Source organism: Prionailurus viverrinus, chromosome D4 (genome assembly GCF_022837055.1).
Source record: "Prionailurus viverrinus isolate Anna chromosome D4, UM_Priviv_1.0, whole genome shotgun sequence".
Taxonomy (NCBI): domain Eukaryota; kingdom Metazoa; phylum Chordata; class Mammalia; order Carnivora; family Felidae; genus Prionailurus; species Prionailurus viverrinus.
The window spans coordinates 93530893-93539059 of record NC_062573.1 but is presented as its reverse complement, the minus strand read 5'-3'; positions in this window follow the sequence as shown (position 1 = coordinate 93539059).

Below are 8167 nucleotides of genomic sequence, written 5' to 3'. Positions count from 1 at the left end.
GGAGCCATCAGCCCAGAGCCCGGCGCGGGGCTCGAACTCACGCGAGATCACTCGAGATCTCGCGAGATCGTGAACTCCCGGACCGCGAGATCGTGACCTGGCTGATGTCGGACGCTTCACCGACTGCGCCACCCAGGCGCCCCAGTAATGATTTTTAAAAATACAAGCATGTCTGAAAATTGCATGGGACATACTCATACTAAAAAATTATTTGTGCATGAAATTCAGATTTAACTAGGTGTTATATATTCTTACTCGCTAAATCTGGCCACCTTAGCCAGGGATGACCCACACTTGGGTGCGCCCACCCGGCTGCAGGGTGGACCCTGGGCCCAAGCCTTGCCCCTGCCCTGAGACGTCCTGCTGGTAGGCTACCACCTCCCTCCTGACCTTCCTACTCCTTCGCCGCGAGGCCCCTTTCTCGGAGGTGACCAAGAGGGGCCAGGGGCAAGCGTTGGGCCAATCGGCCCCCTTCACGGAGGAAGTGCGTGGCTGACCTTCGCCCCCGGAGGCCTGGGCACCGCAGGGCCCGAGGCAGACCCAGCGTCCCCGGCCCCCCGGCCCAGCCTCACCGGGCATCCGCGGGACCGACCGAAGGCTGTGCTCAGACCCCACCCGGCCAGGCCACCTGCACAGGCCACCAGCTCCCCCTGAAGCAGGTGATAAACGCCCATTTTTTAGGGCCAAAGCGACTGATTACCAATCGTGTGGCTGACAGTTACAGGAACGGCAGGAGGAGGTGTTAATCTGCTCAGAGGTTCAGAAGCCGGTTTCCTCCAGTCTGGAGACGAGGAACCTCGCCTCCTGTCTCGGGGAGGACAAAGTGACCAGATTTATTGCAGCCACAAGAGATCATCATGCACTCAGCAGCTTCCAGCCCCTGGCTCGAGGGGAAGTGGGGGCCCCCTGGGGACTGAGTGGCAGAGGGGGGGGGGGCCCTGCTCCCGGAATCCCCCACCGGGTGGGAGGAGGGGAGAGCCTGGGGAGGCCAGTGCTGGGAGGGACGGGCCAAGGCCGGGAAGTGCCCCCCACGCCACCGCCCCCGCTCAGCGATGCTCAGGGGCTCCCCTCCCTGCCCCTGCGGCTCCCTGGGCTCCCCACCCTCCTCCCCAGCCGCCCGCGCCAGGCCACATCCAATCTCTCTCACAGCCTCAGTTTCCTTTCCTGCAAAACAAAGAGCAGCTTCTGGAGGATTCCGGGACACCCTCCAGGCCAGCCTGAGGACGGCACCTGGCCGGTTGGGCTCGGCCACTGAGCACTGCTGGGCCCTGGAGGGACAGGGCTCTGCAGACCAAGGGTCCGGGCAGGGCGGGTGTCCAGGGCCGGCCGGGCTGCAGAAGCCAGCCTCGCTCCCCGCGTGCACCCAGGCGCAATCCACACGATGAACGCGGTAAATGATTGCACCCTCAATAATCAAAGGATAATCATCGATGGGTCTTTAATTTCCATACAATAACTGTCTTATTAAATCTAAATTTAATGTGCTTCTGGAATCCTTAATTTAAAGTGTTACTGCACCCGCCATCTGCTCCAGTAAATACAAATGCAGGGAGCACGTGACTCCAGGCAGCACGGAGACAGGTGCCGGCCTCACTCGCGCAGCTGAGGCTCCTGGGCCGGACCTCCTCCCGCCGGGGTTGGCCCGGCTTCTCTCCGGGGCCGGACCTTCTCTCCTGGCCCAGCTTCTCTCCTGGGAGCGCGGCCCCAGAGCCAGCCCGGGAGTCTGCCTGCAGACAGGGGAGTCCTGGGCCTGGCATTCGAGGCCGCAGGAGCTCCCCTCTCTCCCCGGCAGGGCTCTGCCCTGATGTCCCTCAGCGCTCACCCCGGGGCACCTCCAGCAGGAAGCCTCTCCTGGCCCCTGACGGCTGCCCAGAGTGCCCACAGACCCTCCCGGGACACGGGCCAGGGTCTCCGCAAATGCACAGTGGGTGCCTGTGGGGCCACTGCCCCAACGGGTGACCCTCATGACCCCCCATCCTGGACACTGGACTCAGAGAATCGGCTGGCTTCTCCTCCACGTGCTGGGTGGCCGGGGGCCACTCACAGGGCCTCTCTGTAAAGGGGACAAGATAGTTGACAGGCCTGGGGGAGGGGAGCCTGGAGGGGTTGGCGGACCTTGGTGGGGATGGAGAGGCTTCTGGTGACGCCTGGGGGGCATCGGACAGGGAGTGTACTGGCTCTTTGGTCCCTTCCCCTTGGCCTGCTGGATGGCTGCCTTGCCCTGCACCTCTCCAGCCTTGTCCCCAGCCCTCCCTTCCCCAGGTTTCTGGAAGCAGCTGCCCTTGGAAGCCCCTCCTGACCCAGGTCACCCCTGGTCTGGAAGGGGCCGCGTAGCTCGGTCTGGGGCCAGAGCGCCCGGGGCTGGCTCTGTGCTGCACCGGGCCTCCCTCCTGCTCCACCGTGTGGCTAACGGCGCCCCCTCGCCCCTGTCACCTGCCCCCGCGTGGGCCGGGCTTTTGCCTCCATGCTGTCCGCTGTCTGGCAGGTGCGGATTTTCCACCCCAGACCTCATATCGCAGACAAGGGCTCACCCGGTGCAGAACCCCCCCCCCCCCAATTCTGCCGGAACACCTCCCTCCTGCACCTGTCTGCTCAGCACTCCGAGCCCCCGGGGGGGTTGGCGGGACTCCCGGCACCAAGCCCCTATTTGGGACGGTGTCGGGTGGAGGGTGACGCCCAGCCCGACTCAGCCCCACCACCCACTGGCCGTGAGGAGTTATTTTTGAAATTGTGGCAAAATAGGGGTGCACCGGGGTGGCCCCATCGCTTAAGCGTCCGGCTCTTGATTTCAGCTCAGGTCATGATCTCACAGTTCGACGGTTCGAGCCTCGTGTCGAGCTCTGCGTTGACAGCACGGGGCCCATGTGGGAGTCTCTCTCTCCCTCTCTTTGCTCCCCCTCCACTCGCTCTTTCTTTCTCTCGAGATAAACAAACTTTAAAAACATTGTGGCGGGGCGCCCGGGTGGCTCAGTCGGTTGGACGTCCGACTTCGGCTCAGGTCAGGATCTCGCGGTTCGTGAGTTGGAGCCCCGCGTCGGGCTCTGTGCTGACGGCTCGGAGCCCGGAGCCTGCTTCGGATGCTGTGTCTCCCTTGCTTGCTCTCTCTCTCTCTGTCTCAAAAATACGTTTCGAAAATTAAAAAAATAATACATTTTAAAAATCGTGGCCAAATACGGCAGAGACAAGATTTACAGTTAAGCGTTATAAACTGCACCGTTCGATGGCATTAAGCACATTTCTGATGCTGCAGCCTTCACCACCCTCCAGTTTCAGAACGTTCCCCCCAAAAGGACACCGTGTGCCCATAGTCAGCAGCCGGCCCCTGGCGCCAACGACCTGCTTTCTGTCTGTGGAGCTGCCTGTCCTGGACGTTTCACGTGGCATCCCACGCTGCGTGTCCTCGTGTGCCTGGCCTCCCTCACGCAGGGCCGCGTTTTCAAGGTTCCTCCGCGGGAATCCGCATTTCCTCCCTTTCTCTTGGTGGAGGAACATCCCGCCGCCCGGGGGGCCCCCCGTTCACTAGTCTGATGGTCCCTCCCTCTGGCCGCGGTGAATAGCGCTCCGGGAACGTGCGAGGACGGGTTTTGGTCCTAACATCGGTCTTCAGTTGTTTGGGGCGCGTGCCGGGGGGGTGGCACGGCTGGGTCCCGCGGAAGGTCCGCGTTCGGCGTCTTGAGAACCGCGGCCCCGCCGGGGGCACAGACGTGTGAGCAAGCGTCCTCGCGGCGGCGGATCCGCCCGTCGGATGGAGACCATCACTGCTTCCTGTGGCGCGTGAGGAAGAGCAGCCAGGGTGGCCCTCGGCACGTGGGTCCGGCCGTGGCAGCCACAGTTACTGAGCCCCTGCTGCGCACCAGCCACTTCGTTTGGTGCATCCAGTCGGTGCTCTATACATAGCAAATAGGGGATTTCCGATTTCCGATTTCCATGCCACCTGGGTGAGGTAGAAACTGTTTTCTCTAATTCACAAAATCTCACACAGGTTAAGTGACTCCAGAGTCCCCCAGCCAGAGGACGGGGCCGGGACCCTGTCACAGCCCATGTGGCTCCCGAGAGCAGGGCCGCCATGCACATGGGTGCAGGCTGCTCACTGCACAAGGATGCCCGGCTGAGGGGATGAAAGGGGCTGCCCGGGTCCCATTCTGTCCACCCCCATCATGTGCCCGGGAGCTGCCTTCGCCCAGGGTGCCTTGTCGTGACCAGCGCAGAGGTGCTGGGCGTCTGCTGAAGGCCTGGCCGTGTCCTGCTGGGGGCCCACACTGTGCCAGGCCTACCCAGGGAGCCCTGGGGCTGCCCTCTGCTGTGTGTGTGTGGGAAGCAGGGACACAGTGTGCCTCTGATGCAGGAACGGGGAGAAGGCCAGAGACAGGCCTGCCTCTCCGATCTGGGCCTGCACGTGCCTGGGCCCTGCCACAGTGGCCCGGGCCCAGCCTCTGCTGGAGGGATCCCCAGGAGAAGGCCGTGCAGAGAGGCACCCCACTCCGTGCAGGTGTGAAGGCTGAGGGTCAGACCCTTCACACTCCTGCTTTCGGCAGAGGAGGACCAGAGGGGGGGCCGCAGTGACCGTGTTCCTGCAGTGTGCGGCAGGCCTGATGGACACGGTCGGAACAGAGGTTCCACTTACAGAGGACGAGACTGAGGTTCAGAGTGGCCAGGCCCAGGCTGCTCTCGGCCTCCCCTGTCTCTCAGGAAATTGGCTCTGGCTGCCGGACCAGCTTTCCCTGGATTCTCGGTACAGAACCACCCTCCAGGGGTCCGAGTATGTGCGGCTGGGGAACCGGATTCCTGCCTGAACAGAACCCACCCGGCCAGCACTCCCTCTCCATCATGCACGGCCCCTCTGAGGCCCCAAATCCTCCCGGCAGCAGCGGCCTGATCCCATTTCATGGAGGGGAAAGCCGAGGCCCAGGGGAGTCAAGCACATGCCGAGGCCGAGGAGGGAGAGCTCCGCTATACCTCCCGCCCCGCGAACCCCCCGGGCGGGCCTGGCCTACCTCAGCCTCGGCCCCTCCGGAGTGAGCCCCTCCACACAGGCGCGTTCAGAAAGTTCCGTGTTTGTGGAGCTGGCTTCCGCCTGGATCACAGCCTCAGTCCTCACGGTAATCGACTGCTCGCTAATCAAATTGATTTCCATTCCAATGAGTCCTGCCTGCTGCCTACATTCCAGGAACCGTATTTTGAGCACAGACATATAATCAAACGGCAAAAAGCAGAGGGCACAGAGGGCCTCTCTGCCAATCGAATAAAAGCTAAATGGCCCGAGCTTTTAGGCCTAATCACTTCTGTATTCCCACCAGGGCTGGGTCTCCAGCAAAGCCCATCTGATCGAGGCTGGGCTCACCCGAGCATTTTGGCTTCAGGTCCTAATATCCCCCTCAGCCTTGCCGGTCTCCCCTGATCTGCCGGGGTGGCCTGATGGTTCCCTTCCAACCGAAGTCCAGCTTCCCCTTCGGGAGGGGCTCTGCCGCTCTGTCCTGGAGACGTTCCCGGGCCCGGCGCCGGGCGGTGCACCCCTCCTCCTGGCATGTCCTCTGGGACTGGGGTGGCCGAGAGTCCCTGGAGGCCCCAGGGCACAGGTCCAGGAGCCCAGGAGCACAGGGCACCGGCCCTCCAGCCCAGGCCATCCCCGGTCTGTGTGGAGCCCTGGCCTGGGGGGGCTCTCGAAGGGGCGCGTCGGGTCCTGAGGCCCAGCGGCTGCCCAGGGCCTGTGTGGAGACACAGACCTCGAGAGCCCCTGCAGCCAGTCTCTGAGCCCAGAGGGACCCTTTGCAGCCCCTGCAGGGCCCCTAGGCGGGGAGTCCGGGCCTCCCCCTCCTCCTCTGCCCTCCATCCCCGCCTCCCCGCCCCACTGCCCTGCCCAGTGTCCCCAGACAAAGAGCTGGGCCTGCCTTCTCAACCCACTGTATTGGCCACGGGGGAGAGGCAGCCAACCCAAGCCCGGAGCCGCTTCCCAAGTGTCAGAGTCTGTCCTGGGCCAGAGGCCACCCCTCCCTGCCCCAAGCTCCACCCCCCACCCTATGACCTCAGTTCCCCATCTGTGTGGTGTGGGTGACCACAGGAAGCAAAAAGCTGGGAGCACCCGCCCCTCTCTACAGCCCATCAGCTCTCAGGACCTGGTGTGGGAGAAGGTGGGCAGGGGCTCTGTGGGCTTCCGTGGGGGCGGGGCTGTGTGCCACGGCCACGCCCCTGTGCTGGCCCCGGGCTCTGCAGGCTACAGAGCGTGGGGAGAGTGGTCATGGGTGATGGCCTCCCCACGAGAGACCGGGGAGCCTTGTGGGCGGGGGCTCCTGGAAGTGATGGGGGCCCTGGGGCTGAATGCAGAGGCCCCCCCAAGAGGGAGCTCTCAGAGTTCCTGTGGCCGGTCACAGTGTCCCCCTCAAAGCATCACCCCAGACCACAATTACTGCCTGCTGGCCCTCGGCTGCAGCTTCAAGAACTCTGAAGCCAGGAGCTGCAGCCAGAATAGGGGTGGGCACCTGCGTGGGTCCCAGCTGAGACAGAGCTGGCCCGGGCCCGGCCGGTGTCCAGCAGACCCTTAGCAGGAATCTCCGTCTGGCTTCTGAAATGGCGTTCGAGGCCGGCCGACTTGGCCAGCCGTGTGCAGGGCCGTGAGTTTCCCTCCCTGTTTCTTTGGGTGGTGGGGCTGCGGTCAGGCCGGAAAGCGTGAGGTTGCCTCTGTGTCCACGCGGACCCTGAGGGGTCCGCTCGACCCGCTCACCTCCGACCGACACTTGGGTTGCTCCCACCTTATGGCGCGAGGCTGGCACCTTAGGACCACACCTGCCTTTTCTCTGGGGACCCTGACTGGGGAAAGTGCCCACCGGTCTGACTGGAGCCTCTTTGTCTGAAAGAGTCTCTGAGGCTCCTTGTCACCCCTCGGAGGTTGGAGCCCCTCGGGGTGACGCTGAGCCAGGCTGCCCGCCCCTCCCCTGCTCTCCCAACCCCAGGGGCCACCCAGGCAGGTGACTTCCGCTCTGGGCCCCTCAACCCTCATCTTCCTCAAAGAGCCCCGGGTCACCCGGCAGGCCAGGCCAGGTGCCCCATTCCTTCCCTCCTCAGAGGAAGGGCTGAGGGCCCCCCTCGTGGTGGGGGTGAGGAGAGCCTCTGAGCCTCAGTTTCCCTGTCTGAAAAACGGGGCTACAATGAGATCGCCTCACAGGGTTGTGTTGGGGCTTCAGTGAAGTCCTGCACGAACACCAGACCTGCAGAGGTCAGCAGGGTCAAGCTCAACTCCACCCCCACCCCCGGGAGGCCCGAGGTACGGCGTGGTCTCCCGCAGGGGCAGCAGGTGCATTCCTCCCCTGCCCCAGCCCCCTCAGGTCCCCACAGGGATCCTGGCCATCTGCGTGTGCTGTGACTTTGGGGGGTGTCATTCGTAGTGACAAAAGTAGCCAAAGCAGTTCCCCACCAGAGACCTGAGCCCAGCGGCTCCGGCTTTCAGGCAGGTGGGGAGGACTCGGGGTCTCCCGGAGCGAGGGCCCCAGAGACCCTGCAGCCCAGAGGCCGAAGCCGAGGTCCGGAGGCGGGAACATGTGCGTCCATATCATGTTCGGGGCTCCGAGCCAGGCCTCAAATCATCGGTCTCGTGCAGGCCAGGGTCCCTGGGGGGATGGAGGACCAGGGGCCCGGGGGGTGGGGGGCGGCTGATGGATGAAGGATCGCACAGCTGAGCAAGCAGGGCCCGGTCGGCAGGGAGGCGTTTCGGGGTCCACGAGGCGCTAATTCTCTCAGGGCAGGAAATGCCCTCCCAGCCCCAAGCTGTTTTGGGCCTCCAGCGCCTGGAGGGAGGGTGGGGGTGCTCCGGAAACAGCTCAGGATGGAGACCCAGACCATCGGGGTCTGTGGAGGTCAAGTTCCCCACCCCCAGCCTCACCGACTGTTCCTGGGGGGGCTGGATGTGAACACCTGGCCGGCCGCCAGGGGTGACCTTCCTCCCCTCCCGCCCCGGTGCAGCCCCCCCAGCTGGGGGCCAGGACTTCTTACTGGAGGGTGAACTTCTGTCCTCTGCCCCCTCCAGGACCAGGGCCGGCCAGGGTCTGGGCAGGGCAAAGGCCACAGAGCTGTATGGCCCGAGGGGTGGCTTGTCTGGGGTGTCAGCGTGGGGCGCCCTGGAACCTCCGTGACCAGGCAGAGCTGCCTCCCGAACAAGGTGCCAGCGCTGCTGGGG